We start from the raw sequence: 17924 nt of genomic DNA, 5'->3' as shown, positions 1-17924 counted from the left end.
CAAATGAAACACTGGCTACGGATGTCAAATCTAGTGTCTCTGGACAGTCTAAGTCTTTTACTTTGACACTGATCCTGGGGTGGTTCTTGATCACTGGTTGTAGGCGTATAGTTATGTGTGCTTGAATAACTGTCCCGACATGACCTGTGATATGAAACCTTGACCTTGAAGGACAGTATGTCATCTGAGTGGGGCGATAGTCTCTTATGAACTTCATTATCTCGTCCTTGAGCAACGTTCAGTATGGTTCTGAGTCCTTGTAAGCTGGGATTCTTGACATTATTTTGATGTCCTTGTAGAGCTTTTTCACATAATAAGCAGACCTTTTCATCCTGTGTCTGTAAATATGGCTGGCTAGCTGTCTGCGTTGGCCCCGTTGGCTCCAAATACAGGCAGCAAGTCACGTGTCCCACCAGGGGGGTGAACACTCTGGACCATTGCTACTGTACAGCTCGTCAAGCCTACCATTCTGTCCCCCGTGCTGCACTGGGCTACAGTGACCACATCCTCATACACCTGATCCCTCGCTACAGGCAGAGGTTAAAACTGTCTAAACCTGTTGTACGGCGATTCAGGGTGTGGTCCAGTGAGGCATGTGAGCGACTCTGCGCCTGGTTGGAGAGTGCAGGCTGTGACCAGGACTTGGTGGAGTGGGCGGGGCCAGAGGCTGGTAACAATCTGGATGTATACACAGACACTGTTACATCATTTATCAGCCTTGGCGAGGAGGTGTGTGTCCCTCTCCCCCCCCTCCGCTCCAGGAAGTCCTTCAACAACGACAAGCCCTGGTTTTCATCCCAACTCAGGCGTCTGAGGTCAGAGAAGGAGGTGGCTAGGCGCAGTGGGGACGTGGACCGGGTCAAGCAGGCCAAGTACAGGTTCGCCAAAGCGGTGAAGGAGGCGAAGCATCGCTTTTCGGAGAAGCTGCAGAAACAGCTCTCTGAGGGGGATTCCGCCTCCGTCTGGAAAGGCCTAAAGACCATCACCAACTACAAACCCAGGTCCCCGCTGATGTCCGACAACCTCCCCCTCGCTAACGAGCTGAACGAGTTCTATTGTAGGTTTGAGAAAGAGAGGTTCCCGCCCACCCCCGCCCTCTCCCTCCACACCCCCCGGCTACAACCACCACCCCCGTCCCCCAGGGGGGCCAATGTCCCTCCTGCTACACCCACCCTCCCCGCTCCCCCCCCCCCTCCCTCCCCCCTCCTCACCCGCCCCGCCCACCCCCACCCCCCTTTCCCCACCCCCTCTCTCTGTCACAGTGCGAGAGGTAAACAGACTGTTTAAGAGGCAGAATCCCCGGAAGGCAGCTGGTCCGGATTCCGTCTCTCCCTCTGTCTTGAAGCACTGCGCCGACCAGCTGGCCCCGGTGTTCACCAACATCTTCAACGCCTCGCTGGAGCTGTGTCACGTCCCAGCGTGCTTCAAGGCATCAACCATCATCCCCGTCCCCAAGAAGGCCAAGGTCACAGGCCTCAACGACTACAGACCCGTCGCTCTGACCTCCGTCGTCATGAAGGTCCTGGAGCGCCTTGTCCTGGCCTACCTGAAGCTCATCACGGATCCTGTGCTGGACCCCCTGCAGTTCGCGTACAGAGCCAATAGATCCACGGAGGACGCCGTGAACATGGCTCTGCACTACGTACTAGAACACCTAGACACTGCAGGCAACTACGCCAGGATCCTGTTCGTGGACTTCAGCTCGGCCTTCAACACGATCCTCCCACACATCCTGGAGCACCAGCTATCCCTGCTGCAGGTGCCGGTCTCCACCTGCAGGTGGATCACGGACTTCCTGACTGACAGGTCTCAGCGGGTGAAGCTGGGGAAGAGCATTTCCAGCTCCAGGACCACCAGCACGGGCTCCCCGCAGGGCTGCGTCCTGTCTCCAGCACTATTCTCCCTCTACACCAACAGCTGTGTCTCCCGCCACCCCTCGGTCAAGCTCCTGAAGTTTGCAGACGACACCACCCTGGTGGGCCTCATCTCCGGGGGGGACGAATCTGCCTACAGGGGTGAGATCGAGGGGCTGCAGAGATGGTGCAGTTTAAACAATCTGGAGCTAAATGCTCTAAAAACAGTGGAGATGGTGGTGGACTTCCGAAGGAAAGCAGCCCTGCCCCCTCCCATCACGCTGGGAGGTACCCCGGTGGCCTCCGTGGAGTCATGCCGCTTTCTAGGCATGACCATCTCCCGGGACCTAAAGTGGGAGCAGAACACCGAGGTCCTCACAAAGAAGGCCCAGAAGAGGATGTTCTTCCTCCGGCAGCTGAGGAAACTCAGGCTGCCGAGGTCCATGATGGTCCAGTTCTACACGGCCATCATAGAATCCATCCTCACCCACTCCATCATCACCTGGTTCCCTGCTGCAACGACCAAGGACAAGGCCAAGTTGCAGCGGGTGCGACGTTCAGCAGAGAGGGTGATCGGCTGTCCCTTGCCCTCCCTCAACTCCCTGCATGACACCAGGGCTCTGAGGAGGGCAAGGAAGATCATGGCTGACCCCTTCCACCCCGGCCACGGCCTCCTCACCCTGCTTCCCTCTGGAAGAAGGTTGCGGCTGCCTAAGGCACTTAAGGCCCGCCACAGGCTCAGCTTCTACCCCTCAGCCGCCAGGCTGTTAAATGACTCTGGCTTCCCCCCCCCCCCCCGCCCCCAAGTCTGCCCAGGACTGAACTGGACTCACTGTAAAAAAACTCTGCACTGCACTTTACTTTATACCGCACTATCCAATGCACTGTTGTCTGTCCTGTGTTGTTGTTGTGTTGTCCTGTTTTTTGATATGTGAAAAAAGTATAAACGCACTTGCTGTGGTGACGAAGCAAATTCCTATATGTGTAATGCATAGTGGCAATAAACGTTATCTCAATCTCAATCTCAATCTCAATCAATCAATCTCAATCAATCTCAATCTCAATCTCAATCTCCATTGTTACAGTGAACTCTGGTAAATATGGAAAACACACACACACACGCACACACACACAATTAACTTATGCTAGCCTCTGTTAGCTAGCCTCTGTTAGCTAGCCTATGTTAGCTAGCCTCTGCTAGCCTCTGCCTAGATCAGAATGCCTGCACTATGGTTTAAAAGCTCACAAATCTAACAACATATTCAACAACATATTAATATCATAGTTGGACATATATGTTACCTGTTATCTGTCATTAGATTGGTGATAATCTGAACAGAACTGTCAATCCACAGCCCCTCTCCCTCTGAGATGGAGATTGTTATGGCTGCTGCTGCCCAGTTGGCTACACAGTTTTGAAACATGCAGCTGTCACTCAAACCAGAGTGGCAGAGAGTGTTCCACTGTCAAGCTTCAAAATTATTTCTATACTGTACTTTGAATTAAGGTTCCAGTTTTAATAAAACCTGTACTATTTACACCTAAGTTTTAGAGGCTTGCAATTTAGAACTAATAAACTTTATTTTATTGGGTTACTCTTATTCTGACTATTTGGTGATGTAGTTCAGCCACCTGGTATTTCCCTCTCCAAATTTGATGACCATCAGAGTGAGCATTCTTAACTTATAGGCTATTATGCCACTTATCCCCCATTCAGAATTTGACTGTATCAGAGAAGAGGTAGGCCTATGTCTAAAGAAATCTAATTGGCAATAGAACTGTATGAGATATTTCCATACAACTACTGGTTATTGTTCAATAGCACCCTAGACAATTCAGTAATGATATATTTTTCAGGGATTTCTGTTTTTCTGATAAATGAGAGAAAAGTGATGGAGTCCTATGTTCCTGTCACCAAAAAGTACAATTTCCGTCTAAACTAAAGCTAAGTTTACAGGACTATAATTCAGTATTTATTTAGGTAAATAGTTGTCTGACTATTTGGTGATGTAGGACAACCACCTGGTTCATACCTCAGCAAATCTGAAGAGGAAAAGAGTGATCATTCTCAACGTATGGGCTTTTTTGTCACCTTCCCCATATTCGGCCTGGTCTAATTTGGCTCTTTTTCAGGGATTGGGGTAGCTCTAAAGAACAACCAAAAAAACATATTTTCCCCCAAAATAAAATTTGACAACAATCAATTTCATTAATGGGAGACCCTAAAGATAAGAAAAATCATTGTTGTCATTTGCTCTACCTCGGGTAGGGGTATCTTAAAATCTGAGGGCCCTTCCTGCTAGACTAATATGGCAGTGAGCACTGGAGATAGAGCTCTGATCTGCACAGTGCTTCACTGTAGAGGGGGAGACGGTTTCTTTAACTGTTTGTTGTTTGGAGAGAGACATCAGGAACTATCTGGTTACTCATTTATTAATGATCTATTTAATATTTTGTCACAGTAAATTAATTGAATGAAATGAAAATGTGCAATTTACCAAAAATATGATTATCAGGATAATATTCTATTCATGTCAAATGTGTAATCTGTCTGTTACCCTGTAGCCTACTATGTTTTCATCAACATACAAAAGGTTATCAGTATGTTACCTAAACACATTAGTGAAAAAGTATCTACTTAACAACTTGGGCATTGCTTTTTGACCTGCTCTGTAAACTATTCAACACTTCCTGCATGAAAGGTTATCAGTATATTTCCCCAAATAAATATTGAATAAGAAAATATGCATTGTTTAACAAAACCTCTATTTCCCTGTTCCATTTTGTTGGTTGACAGCTCTGTTAATGATGGAGTAAAAGTACCGCGTGGGGGAGCAGTTAGTGTCTCCGGTAAATGAGTTTGGATTTCTGGAAGGTTAATTTCTGATAATTGTACCTCTGGAGACCAAGCCTAGGCTTGGATCTGGAGAAGCCTGCTCCCACTCCTGGCTCAGAGCGCTTGATTATAACTCACACCGGCCTGTGTCAGGGAACTGCTCTTGTATTTCACACTGCCCAACTCAAGGGCTTCCATTGCATACACACACACACACACACACACACACACACACACACACCACACCACACACCACACACCACACACCACACACACACAGACAGATGCACACATGCAAACACACACAAACAAACACCAAAAACGCAAACTCTCTCTCTCTCTCAATCACACACACACACGCACAAGGAAGGAAAAGCACAATTGATATCCTTTGTCTCACCACTGATACAGGGAGGCAGAGACACATTGGGCAATGGTAAATTAATAAACACTAAATTTAAAGTGATGTCTGGGAAATGGCCTCTCAACGGGACTGGTGAAGGTTTATGATACATTGTTGTATATTGCTGGTACTAGTGATACAACACAATGGTATGTGTGTATCCAGGCTTGCCAGCATGTGTGGGCCTGCGTGCGTTTGTATGTGTGTTCAGTTACACTTTGTCAGTGTCACTCCATGTCACTCCCATGGGCACCACATTCATAATTAACATGGGTCTCCACTTTACCACTTCAGTGTTTGACAGCTTAAAGGCATGTTCGATGCCCTCACATCTTTATTTTAGAGAGGGGATAGAGATGATTGATCTGCTAAGATTGGAATTGAATGAGTGATCCTAAGATCTCCATAAAGAGCTGCACATTAATCAACTAATCAACCCGTCTTTGACATTGCCCAGTGGCCGACGTGGACGCTGTCTATGGTGCTGAAGTCCACTCTTTGACCGAGGCGAAGGGATGTTAAGATTGGTTAATATACACTGAGCAATAAGAAAGTAGCCTACGACAGAATCAGACTACACTCAAACAGCGCGCACACAAGTTCAAGTTCACACACGAACTCAGTTCAAGTTCACACACGAAGCCAGTCAGCAACAGAAACCTCATGTACCACTGTTGGTCTAAAAACAGCGTATCATACCTCAATCCAGATCACCAGCATATCAGACGAATGATCCAGATCAAAACCAAAACTGTAACTGTAAACAATACAAGCGACAGCCATTTCTCTCAGACATTACAAAAATTACCTAGACAAAGGTCGGTATAATACATCTCCAGGTAGGCCTACATAACACTGCTGCCGGCTCCCTAGTAAGCACTGAATGCACAGCATGTGGAAAAAATATATACTTAGGTAAGTTAGCCAACAGGTAGGCTATGCGATATACAGCACTACCAGTAATTAGGGTGGCCATTCGTCCGGCTTTTGAATGCCTTGGTAACCTGGTAACGCTAGCTAGGCTAGTTACTTCATTGGACTGTAAATGCCAGCCCAGCCTCTGCCCAGCCTCTACCCAGTCTGTGACCAGCTTGAGCTCCAGGTGAGAATGTCATACAACTGCCCTGTTTGACACATTTTGTGTATTCATGGTAATTGGCAATTTGGATAAGGGCTATGGCTCTCTGTGTTTCAGTTTTGCTGTCCACCATGCTGATGCCCCAGCCTGTGACTGCACCTGCCTCTTACCAGTCTCTAACCAGTCTGTGACCAGAAAAACACATTAAAATAAAAAACGGGACCATACCAAACAAATATCAGCTTGCGTGTCTCTACATGCAAAGTGTCCTCCTTTTTGATGTGAAGGAAATGGCCACCCTACTACATTACACTAATACAGCGCAATTATAATAAAGTCACTCACCATTAGACGTCTTCACAGCAGAATGATGCGTCTGTTATTGTGGATGCAAAGGCATCGATGATTTCATCCATGTCCAGGTCTTTTATTCTCCTGGTGTTTATGGCCAACAATGCCAGGTTACTGTTCCAGGTGTAGCCACTGCTGTTCCTCAGGTAGGTTTTTAAACGCCAGAGGTAAGAGAAGCTCCGTTCGCAGCATGCTGATGACACAGGAAGTGTTACTGATATACGTATCAGTTTATACAAGTCCTCAAAGGCATCCTGGTATGGGCCCATAAGTGACAGGAACTCCATGGTGCTGTTAATGGAGTGTCCTTGGTCTTCTTCTTTTTTCAGCAGCCGGTGGACCTGATGCAACTGCAGCCAAGTTCTCATCACTGATTCCATAATACTGTGACATTGGCCGTATAGCTTGTTTGTTCAGAAAAGATGTTTAGGGCTGAGGGCTGTGACACCCATCAGCACATCATTTTCTGCTGTTGACTTGTGGACAGTGTGTACACTGATAAGCAAACTGGAGGTAGTCGCTCTATGAGTAGAGGGCTGCAGGGGAATTTTCCTGGATGCACAGTGTACAGGTTTTTTGCCCTTGTCTGCTTGCGTGTTCTGTCATCATGTGGTTTTAATGTCCACCTTAGTTGTTGCTTTATCTTCTTTGCTCTCTGTGAAGCGCATTGGGTCACATTTTGTGAGAAATGCGCAATACAAATAAAACTTGATTTGATTTGTTTTGATTTGATGGGCATTCCAAAACCTTCATCTGTCTTTCTTGAAGGTACTTCATGGTTGATTTTGAGGTATGCTTCAGGTCATGTCTTGCTGGAATACCCAACCTCTCTTCAACTTCAATTTCTGGACTGACCTTTGAACATTAGCCTCTAGAATGTCTTGATATTTGGTGGAATCCATTCTTCCTTCCACCCGCACAATAATGCCTGTGCCCCCAGCTGCTACACAACCCCAAAGCATAATGGATCTGTCACGAGATGAAAACGGGAGTAATCATGGGAAGTTTGCGGGCATGTTTATGGGCACAGCTGCCCTGGGTTTGCCGATTGAGCGAGCAGATTGGCTGTTGTGCCCTTTAAAAACCCTGGAGTTTAGAAGAGAGGTAGGGAGACATGGGGGCTGTATTGTCGTGAGTGGGCATATGCTGTTTTGATCAAAACCTGTATTTCAGTGAGTGGAGTACCTGTGTGGCGGATTGGCTACCTGGTCGAGGCACGCGGACTATTCGGTACAGCTGAGCCGACTTGGACCGGTCGTGTGGCTGCCGACAACAGACTCTCTGGTGAAGCTATGCCGACTGTGGTTGCCGACGGTTGTGTGGTTGCTGACGGTTGTGTGGTTGCTGATGGTCGTGTGGCTGCCGACAACAGACTCTCTGGTGAAGCTAAGCCGACTGTGGTTGCCGACGGTTGTGTGGTTGCTGACGGTTGTGTGGTTGCTGACGGTTGTGCGGTTGCTGACGGTCGTGTGGCTGCCGACAACAGACTCTGGTGAAGCTAAGCCGACTGTGGTTGCCGACGGTTGTGTGGTTGCTGACGGTTGCTCTACTGGGAAATCATTGGGAAATCACTCTACTGCAGAGTCGCTCTGGATGCCAGTGAGCTTGAGGGTCCTCGGAGGCGGAGCCCCGCCGACGTCACAACGACAGGCAATTAGAGACTCTTTGTTTATTTCTTTGATTCAGATTTTTGTGGGGTAGCGCTGAGGAGGAGAGCCTACCCCACGCACCTGACTCTGTTGTCTGTCCTGTGCGTCTTCTCCCCCAAACCCCCCCACCTAGTCCAGTACTGCAAGTCCCTGAAGGATAGCGCCATCGGTGGGTACTTATGGGAGTGTCATCACATGTGCAGTGTAGTACCCTATTGGTTCCTGATTGCAGTGCCTTATTATTACTATTATATTGAGTACAGTGTACCTTTTTGATAATCGTCGTATTGAGTGCAGTGTGCTCTTTTGATGTTTGCAGTGCCCTCCCCAAATTACCAGGGTACAGTGTGGGTTTTCCCTTTGATCACGATTGTTATTTATTCTCTAATAGTACACCCACCTGTAAGGGCTCATCCCCATATGGTAAGCCAGGAAAGGGTAATAATTGTGCTGGGGGTGGGTTGGAAGGGTGGATTTTAAAGTAGTCAATTTATATCGATTTAAAGCAATGTCTAATATGAAATTTGTAATAAAGATGATTCTTTTTATGCGCTTGTCTTGGTCTTCTGTGTGAGGGTGTGTGTTGGAGAATTGAATATCCTGTGCCGGGAAGGTTTAAGTGTGTTCACTCCAAACTGTGACAGATCCAGCCCCATGCTTAACAGTTGGCATGGTGTTCTTTTCTACAAATGCTTCACCCTTTTTTCTCCAAACATACCTTCTTTGGTTGAGGCCAAAAAGTTAAATTGTTCCAATAGGCTTCAGGTTTCTCAAGGTTTTCTTTTGTATACTTCAGACGCTTAATTTTGTGTTGAGGTCGTAGGAAAGGCTTCTTTCTGGCAACTCTGCCATATAAGTCTTTGTTATTGTTGTCCTGTGAACAACTAGACCGGTGTCTGCTACTCTTTTTTGCAACTCTTTTGCAGTGATGTGTGGGTTCTTCTGAGCATTTCTCACCAGATCTCGAGCCATTCTATCTGGAAACGTTCTTGGTCTTCCAGATCTTGCCATGACTTCAATTGTTCCATTTATTTTCCATTTTCTGATGTTTCTGACAGTGGACAGTGGAGTTTTTTGTAGCCTTCTCCTTGATGGTGGAAGTAAACTATTTTGATTCTGACATCCTTGGACAACTGACAACTGAGGAACCCATGTTTTTTAACAACAGCCACCGCAGTCGGATACTTTAGAAGGCATGGAGTTACTTCAGAACATATAGTTCAACAATGGAATTATATTCACCTGACTCATTGAAGCCCTAACGAGTAAATCACCTTGGTCTGGGCCGTAGTTAATCTCAAAAGGTAACAACGAATAATCCAAAAGGGTTCCCAAACGTTTGCACAGGGCCCTTTTCCTTTTTTTATCATTTACAAACTCAAAATGAAAATAAAAAGAAACCTTGCTTTAAAATTAGCAGAAATGTTTAACTTAGCATTTAGTGTTCAGGCTTGCTTTCAATCACTTGAAGTTAATTGTAACAGACATTTAAACCAGGGGTGCCCACATCTTTGCACCCCACTGTAGATAATTATAATAAATATACAGCAGTTAACATGTAAAGCAGCTTCTTAATTTTTTTTAAAGGTTAACTTAAGTTTTTTCTTCAGTTTCCAACCAGGGAAAATGCTGCTCATGCTTACACCCTGAGAAGCACCATCGTTGTTATCATCATGTCTACGCGGCTAGCCTACTGATACCAGGAAATGCCCTTATTTGGACCTACGGTTAGCTTCCTGACATTTTGAGCTGATTAAGAATTTGCCTGGGCCGTAACCTTTGCACAGCGTGAACTGCGATGTCATTGCATTAGCAGTTCCATTATCATGCAGTCACATCTAATCTGGGCAGGATCTCCACCATTCTTGATGCTATTCCTCATTCCATTCCATGCATTACAATGAGCCCATCCTCCGATTTCTACCTCCACCAGAATCCACTGATCTCCACTGCCTGTAGAAGAACACTATAGACCTGTATGTGTGGAAGTATTTGAATAATGCTCAAAACTATTAGATGAGAGAAGCCAGGCTTTTAGCCAAGACCAAGTCAAGTTAATGTCATGAAATCCCTGATCCGTATGAATCAAACCCTATTTTCCCCCTTGGTTTCGTAAAGAGTAAGATCAGGGGGAGAAAAAGGCTCAGCATTGCTTTGCATTCATGTTTTGTAATGAACAAATTAAAGAACAATGGCCTTGGACAATGCTGTGTAGATGTTGTACTCCATGCAATAACAAACAATTACAAACAAAGACCAACATTACCATGAAAATCCACTGTGATACAATTCAAGCTCTACATGCAGGTCTGCAGAGATATCATAATATATAGAGATAGAATAATATATATATATAATCCATTGCATGTTTAACACAAAACAGAAGACCCCAGCAGTATAACCATAACCATATAATGACTTGCAGTCCAGTGGAGGACGAAGGATATCAGTGGGGACATGTGAGTGTTGAACCCTGCTGCTCTGAAATGTAAACTGGTGCTCAGGGGTTATGGGACGATGACAAAGAGAAGGACTTCTTCTCCACCACCTGTGACCCACCGAGGCCAAGCAAGCTGGAGGCTCACCCCCACTTCTCTTTCTCTCTCTCTCTCTCTCTCTCTCTCTCTCACAGCTTCGCTGGGCCCCTGGAGTATTTGCTGTACCCCCGCCTCACACACCTGCTTTGATTTAGATCCAAGTACCTCTCCCTTTGCTCCCCCCTCAGACTCACACAGTGTTTTAAACCATCTCACAGTAAGAGTAATGCTGTGCTCAGTGTCACTCTCTCTGACTAGTGTGCATGCACTGCTTTTTTATTGGCCTTTTCTCTTTTGATTCCTTATTTTTATTATATGCCCCTTGGGTTATGAATTAAACCTTTCCCAAGGCAAATAATATAAAAGAGTAAAAAGGTGACCAAATGTCAGATGATCAAGTTTTCAGCTGTCAATCCAAGAGGAGGTGTTATACTAGATTGCTAGCAATTTTCCATGGTTCTTATGAATGGACCATATGAGCTTCTTTAAGTTGTTTAAATAGAACGGTATATGGTGCCAATTATGAATCATGGTATAGAACCTTGTTCATGTCTGAAGAACATTAAAAGGTTCTATTTTAGTTTAATAAATAACCTTAAAGGCCCAGTATAACATTCAAACTTTCTAAAAGGTAGTGATCGAGAAATGAGATATTTCATTTACAAATTATGTTTTGGAACCGCAAAAGAGCTTTCTTAAATGAAGTGTCCAACTTAACACTCTAATTCTATACAGACATGATGTTATGGGCAGGTGTGTTCTAGGGGAGTGGACTCTGGTGGCTGCCTCTTCAATGTGTGCATACATGCAGAAACACAACAGCTAATGTACCACACAATGTAAGTCCATGTCAGGGGTTTATATTATTATTATGTTTGGAAACTGAATTTCGCTTTTGGAAACTGAATTTGTCACATTGTCACACCACACCACATCTCAAGGTTCAAGAAAACTCGAAGGTGAATGGCCTTGTGCAACAATTTTAACCATAAGAAGTGGAGGACTGTACCGATAAACTTGCACACACTTCATACCAATGGGTGCCAGATCAACCACCCCAACAAAACACTTGCATGAACTTGACCATAGGTGTGATACATTTAGAATCAAGCAAAAACAACATCACAGGTACATTGGTTAGTGACACAGGTACATTGGTTAGTGAGATAACACAAATAATGAAATTACCCACAACTCCCTAGTAACATGAAAATGTAGCAAGTTCGTTGGGGGAATTGTGGTTGAATGTGAATTTCAGTCATTTATGTTGCTCACTTAACCTATGTACCTGTTTGTTCTTATTTGATTCTAACTATATTACATATGTGCTCATGTTGACGAGAGTGACACTCCAAAACGTGGCAAAAAGCCTCCAGACTTTGTTGCACCTCAATGAATGAATGAATGAATGAATGGACTTTATTGTCATTGCTACAGTACAGGTACCAAACAACGAAATTTAGGAAATAAGAACATGTATTCTTTTATAATATCCTAATTCTGCAGGATAGTACAGACATGTCAGAATTTCAATTGTGTCTTCTCTTTATGTCACTGACCAACTTACTGTGCGAGTAAAGATATCAAGTTCACTGTAGATGACCTGTGTTTACATCCGATATGCACATGTTGTCGGGAGAATGTGACTTGTGGGCAAATTGTGGGCTGAAATCTCACAGTGTCTGTCTGGCTTTAGTGGTTGCCCTAACATGCTCAGACATTTCCCAAGCTGTACTTTAGTATTTATATTTTAACTTTCATCATTTTCTTCTTTTTCACGCAGAGAAAAAGTAATAAATTCCTCAGCTGCAGTTTTCAGTAGTACAAGGGTTTGCTTTCATCTTAGTGCCCTCCCTCACAAACTGCATATGTTTTCTAAATGGAACCAGGCAGAGCAGTGTTAGATTCCCAGACGGGTAGTATACACATTACGTAACACACTGACATTTTTATTTCAGGGAGAGGTTCATGTAGTTGTTTTTGTTTGTGTGTGTGTGTGTGTGTGTGTGTGTGTGTGTGTGTGTGTGTGTGTGTGTGTGTGTGTGTGTGCGTGCGTGCGTGCGTGCGTGCGTGCGTGCGTGCGTGCGTGAGTGAGGGAGAATGTGTGTGTGTATGAAAGTGTGGTAATGTGTGTGTGTGTGTGTGTGTTTGCGTGTATATCTGTCCATATTTCATGAGGTTTGTACAGCACAGTACAGCTGAAAGTATGTGATGTTGTGAGTTGGGTCACATGCCTACACATAGGTGCAGTTCTTAAGCTGAAGGGCAGCAGAGTTGGATCTACTAGGTCCACATTAGTTTGGCTGGGGCACCACAACCATTGTTGGCAGAGTGGACATTGACAATGCTCATATTAGAGAAATTAAAGGCCCTTCTGCTAATGTAGGGATTGCGATCAGAAGCAGATGTTGAGTCCTGGGCTCCAAAGTGGGTGGAGAGGATTAGATGAGGGAGAGAGCAGGGGCAAACTCTCTCCACTCCACCTCACCCACTCTATCTCTTTCTCTCTTTGACTCAAAGCACAGCTAGCTGCTCACATGGTAGTGAAGTGAAATGGAGGCCGCTACATTGAGATATGATGCACATCACAGTTTTGTGTTTGTGGGTACTTGTGTGTTAAAAGAGAGAGAGAGGGCCATGCCCGAACTGTAATAAACCAAAAATATCTTATAATTTCTGCATGTACTCCAATTCTGGTCAATAGTCATGTGTAAACACACATTGTAAACTATTTAAGTCCTGGGTATTGCAGATACAGTTTGTTATCATATAAACATATTTAAAAATGTTACATCACATCATATAAACATGTATTAGCTAGTCAAGTGAGGGGAAATATGATTCTATGTCAGTACAAAGACTGCTGTGACCACATGGGACGTCAATATCTTCTCATCAAGGCTGAAGATTTGCCTGTTGACACAGGCCCAGTGACAGTCCAAATACACCACGGTTCAAGAGCTGGCCCCTGAAAAGAGATAAATTAATAATTCAAGGTGATCTTAATCTCGGGCGGGTCACAGGGTCATTCCCCGGTTGACGGGTTGGCTGGAAGATGAGATTACTTTTTGTGTGAATGACGAGAGAGGCAGACAAAGAGCAGCCTAAACTCTTCTCCCACTTACTCTCTGTCCTTGGGGTAGAGGCTGTCAGTCACTATTCAAAGGGGAATCGGTTGCGGTGAGGTCTGCGGATGTCTGTGGATGTATCAGTTTCAGGGAGAGCTTGGTAATCAACATATCTTGTCTGGATAATGAGTTTGACTCCTTGTTTGGCATTTGCTGAGCAATTAACAGGATGAGGCACCTTAGAAAAAAACATACTTGATAGAGAAAGAAGAGAAGGTGCTTAGTGCAGTATTAAGTGATCTTGATATTTTAATTTATCATCGAAATGCTGAGCTCCTGCTGTGCTATACTGTATGCATGATATTGGCAATCATATTACAATATAAGTATTTGAAAACAAACCATCTAGATCTTAGCAAGATGGAAATTCCCTGGTTTTATGATATTCATTGAGAAGTCAATCCTGTCATCCATTAACTGTACCATCCTCTTTTTCGTTTTCAACCGTTGGGTTTTCACCCAGTATAACCTCACACCGTTGAGGGTCAGGACCTGCGAGTAAAACCTAGATTTCCCACCTGTGGTTCTGGAGGAGAAGATAAAAGTGGGAAATAAAATATTTATGTGAAAGAGGGTGGCCAGCACCTCAAAAGCCATTCATCTTTGTACACCTGAGCACGCACACACACACACACACACACACACACACACACACACACACACACACACACACACACACACACACACACACACACAAACCGAGAAGAGAGAATACATAGGTGGCAAAATCAAGAGAGAGAGAGGGGGAAAGTGGGAAATAATTGCATAATTGCAATAGAGAGAGAAAGAGAAACTGAGAGTGGGGTTGACAGAAGGTGGGAGTGATTGAGAAAGTATACCATTGCACGCCAAACAAACAATTTCACCTGAGGCCATGTCTCCTGTGTGGACATAATACAACTCCGGCTGCCATTCTCGCCTAGCCTGCTTTGGCCTTGGCTTCTCCACAGCGCTTCTGGGAGGGGGAAGGAAGGTATGCAGAATTGTCTTTTTTTATCCACCTGTGCTCTGTCATTGCCCCGATCGTCTTTGTGCTTCCCAAAATAAACCCTGTGCTGGTGTGCCTGCGATTACACATTGCACATTTATCAGTTTCCAAGGGTATCATTATCCCCCAGGGTAGTTGTGCATTCATGGGGCAGTGACAGGTGCAGGGCATGTTTGAGATTATTTATAATGACGGCTCCACCTCGGAATCCAGCGTCATCTGCAGCTGTCCCTGGGAATAAGTTACACTGACACACACTCTAGGCTCTAATGTGTGGGCTTAGATGTAACGGTCCAACAAAAGAAAGAATGAAACATCTGCAAGGGTAACCTTTTAGAAATATATTAGAGATTCCAGTGAAAGATTCTTTCTTTGAGTGTTTCTGTGGTGTAGTTATATTTCCACATACAGTTATTTTAATTCCTAACACATCCACTATATTCCATGATAAAGGGCTTTCAGTGGGAGATCTGACAAGGCCAACAGGTAAAATAATGAAAAGACCACAGCTCATCCGTGATCAGACTTTGCTGAGGTGCTGGAACTGAAGAGTATCAATAGAGTGCAAAATAACAGCATCCGCACACTCAAACACTGTGCAGAAAAACTTTGTTTATTGCAAGCTTTCGGTCATACACCTTCTTCAGGCATGAAGCAGGCTGGAACCTAAGGGAGGAAATTGAGTGGGAGTGGTTATTAAAACGACATGCTACGGGGTAGTTCACTTAAGGGTAGTTCATCTTTTCGTCTTATGGAACTTTTGTATTCACTAATTCTTTGTTTTACCAATATAGATTTTATCACATGGACATTTTAACAGATACACAACATGATGTGATTACTCCCCATACTGGGATTTTCCCCCCCCTTCTAGGATGTCTAGTATTGTGTATTAAGTATTGTGGCACTGGGCACAGTTGCTGAGCTCACCGGTGATTTCCTTTTCAATGATGTTCCAAACTATTGATTTTGGCAATCCTAATGTTTCTGATTTTCCTGTCTTTTCAGCCTAATAATGGCCTCATTGACTTCCATTGACACCCCCTCATGTTGACAGACACCGACAGCAGGCAAATGAAAAGCCTATAATCAATACTAGACATTGACAGCTCTCTTATGGCTGCACAATGATATGACGGAACATATGACTTATCAGAAACACCTGTCATATCAATTGTTCCATTTCTTTTGGTGCCCTGAAATAAGGGGACTAAAAGTGATGTCAACTTTAACCTCATAGTAATTGTTTGATTTCACATTAAAACTTTTGGAGTATAAAACCAAATTAATAAAACATTATTCACGCTCCCATTACTTAACCATTACCTGTCCCATGCACTGTATAAGAGATGACCTCTGTTTTGTCATGAGCAAGGTTGGGATGGGTGCAAGGTGAGCTGCATATGACTCATTGGAAGTACAACCAGGAATAGTGATTGTTCAGGGCTACATTTACATTCTATCCATGGTGCGTACATGGCCATTCAGATGAAAACAACACAAGTTGAGTATGCTCAAAGCATTTTTCTGGTGTGCCACTTGATTTATGGCACGCTTCTGTTATGTGCCTGGTGCAGCATTCCCAACACAACCCTGTTACGACACAAACGATCCACTTATGCAACATGCGTAAGTAGTTAAAGACTTATTGCTGGATTCAGATCGGAGCTCTGTGTCTGTACTTCTTGATTTGAGCACAGCCTTCTAGAATGATTAGAGAATTGTGTTGGTTTGCATGGTTTAGCATGGTTTAAAAAGCCTTAACTCCTATAAGGTCCAGTTTGGTGTTAAGCAAGGATCAGTATTTGGCCCTTTACTGTTATATGCTACCCTAATATTATTTGTAAGCATGGTGTACATTTACACTAATATACAGATGACACGACACGACAGATGACAGGAAACCAGAACATTTACCATGCTGGATGCCTTAAGGCCAATGCACACGGCGTGCGATTTTGTCGCACGACAACATTCGATTCTCAATTCTTTGAATTCTTTCAATTGGTGTGAATTCAGAATCGAATGTTGTCGTGCGACAATATCGCATCGCACGCCGTGTGCATTGTCTCATTCAAAACAATGGAATCGAATTTGGCGGTGCGACAAAATCGCACGCTGTGTGCATTGGCCTTTAGAAGCTTGGCTGGTGTTTGCTGTTGAGTTGGGCCAGGGTTGCTGCTGCGATCCATTCCCTTGTTGGCGTCTGCCACGGGCTACACACATGGGGGCAGTGGTATAACATATGTGACATGGTATGGTGAAAAGGTCTGCATGTCTGGAATTGTGGAACCTCACAATCGAGCAAAACAAGTCTTGTTGTGAAAACATATTATGAGTGATGCGATGAAGAACCCACTCAGTATCATAAACAACAGTTTTACATTCACTAAATAGCTACAATTTGTTAGCAAACTAGGAAGGGGGGTAGTATACTAGTGTGGGGTTGTATCCCCTTAGTTTCAGCCACCCCCCAAAACCCCACAAATAGCCATGTGTGTGTGAGTCTGTTTGTTTACAAGATGGACGCTGCCATCAATGACTGTATCCACAAAGAAAGGCACTATGGTCTGTTAACACACCTGCTTCGTTGTTGTGTAAGTGTGGGATACATGCGTTGTTTACTAAGCTGTGTACGTTTACTAGGCTAACCAAATAAGTTTGTATCCTCTTGTTGCCGACACACCGACAGTGAGTTACATAGCCAAACGTGTTAGTTTGTTAACTAGTATAGTGAGTTACATGCCATAGCCAAACATGTTAGTTTGTTAACTAGTGTAGTGAGTTACATTTACTTAAACTGTTAAGTTATTTACTAAACTGTGTGAGTGCTTACTAGGCTAGCCACACAGGTCTTAGCTTGTTAGCTAGCTAGCTAGCTTTTTTAGAGACTGGCATGTTTTTGTTTGTTGTGTATGAACGTACACAAGTTATTGTGTGTGTGTGTGTGTGTGTGTGTGTGTGTGTGTGTGTGTGTGTGTGTGTGTGTGTGTTTACTACACTAGCCAAACAAGTGTTAGCTTTGTTAGAGATATTATAGAAAAAGTAAATGCTTTTGTAATGAACGGTAATGTTGTGTGGAATCAAAAATAATGATTCAT

The sequence above is a fragment of the Nansenia antarctica genome, assembly GCF_963989245.1.
Source record: "Nansenia antarctica genome assembly, chromosome: 1".
Classification (NCBI taxonomy): domain Eukaryota; kingdom Metazoa; phylum Chordata; class Actinopteri; order Argentiniformes; family Microstomatidae; genus Nansenia; species Nansenia antarctica.
Note: the sequence above shows the minus strand (reverse complement) of the source record.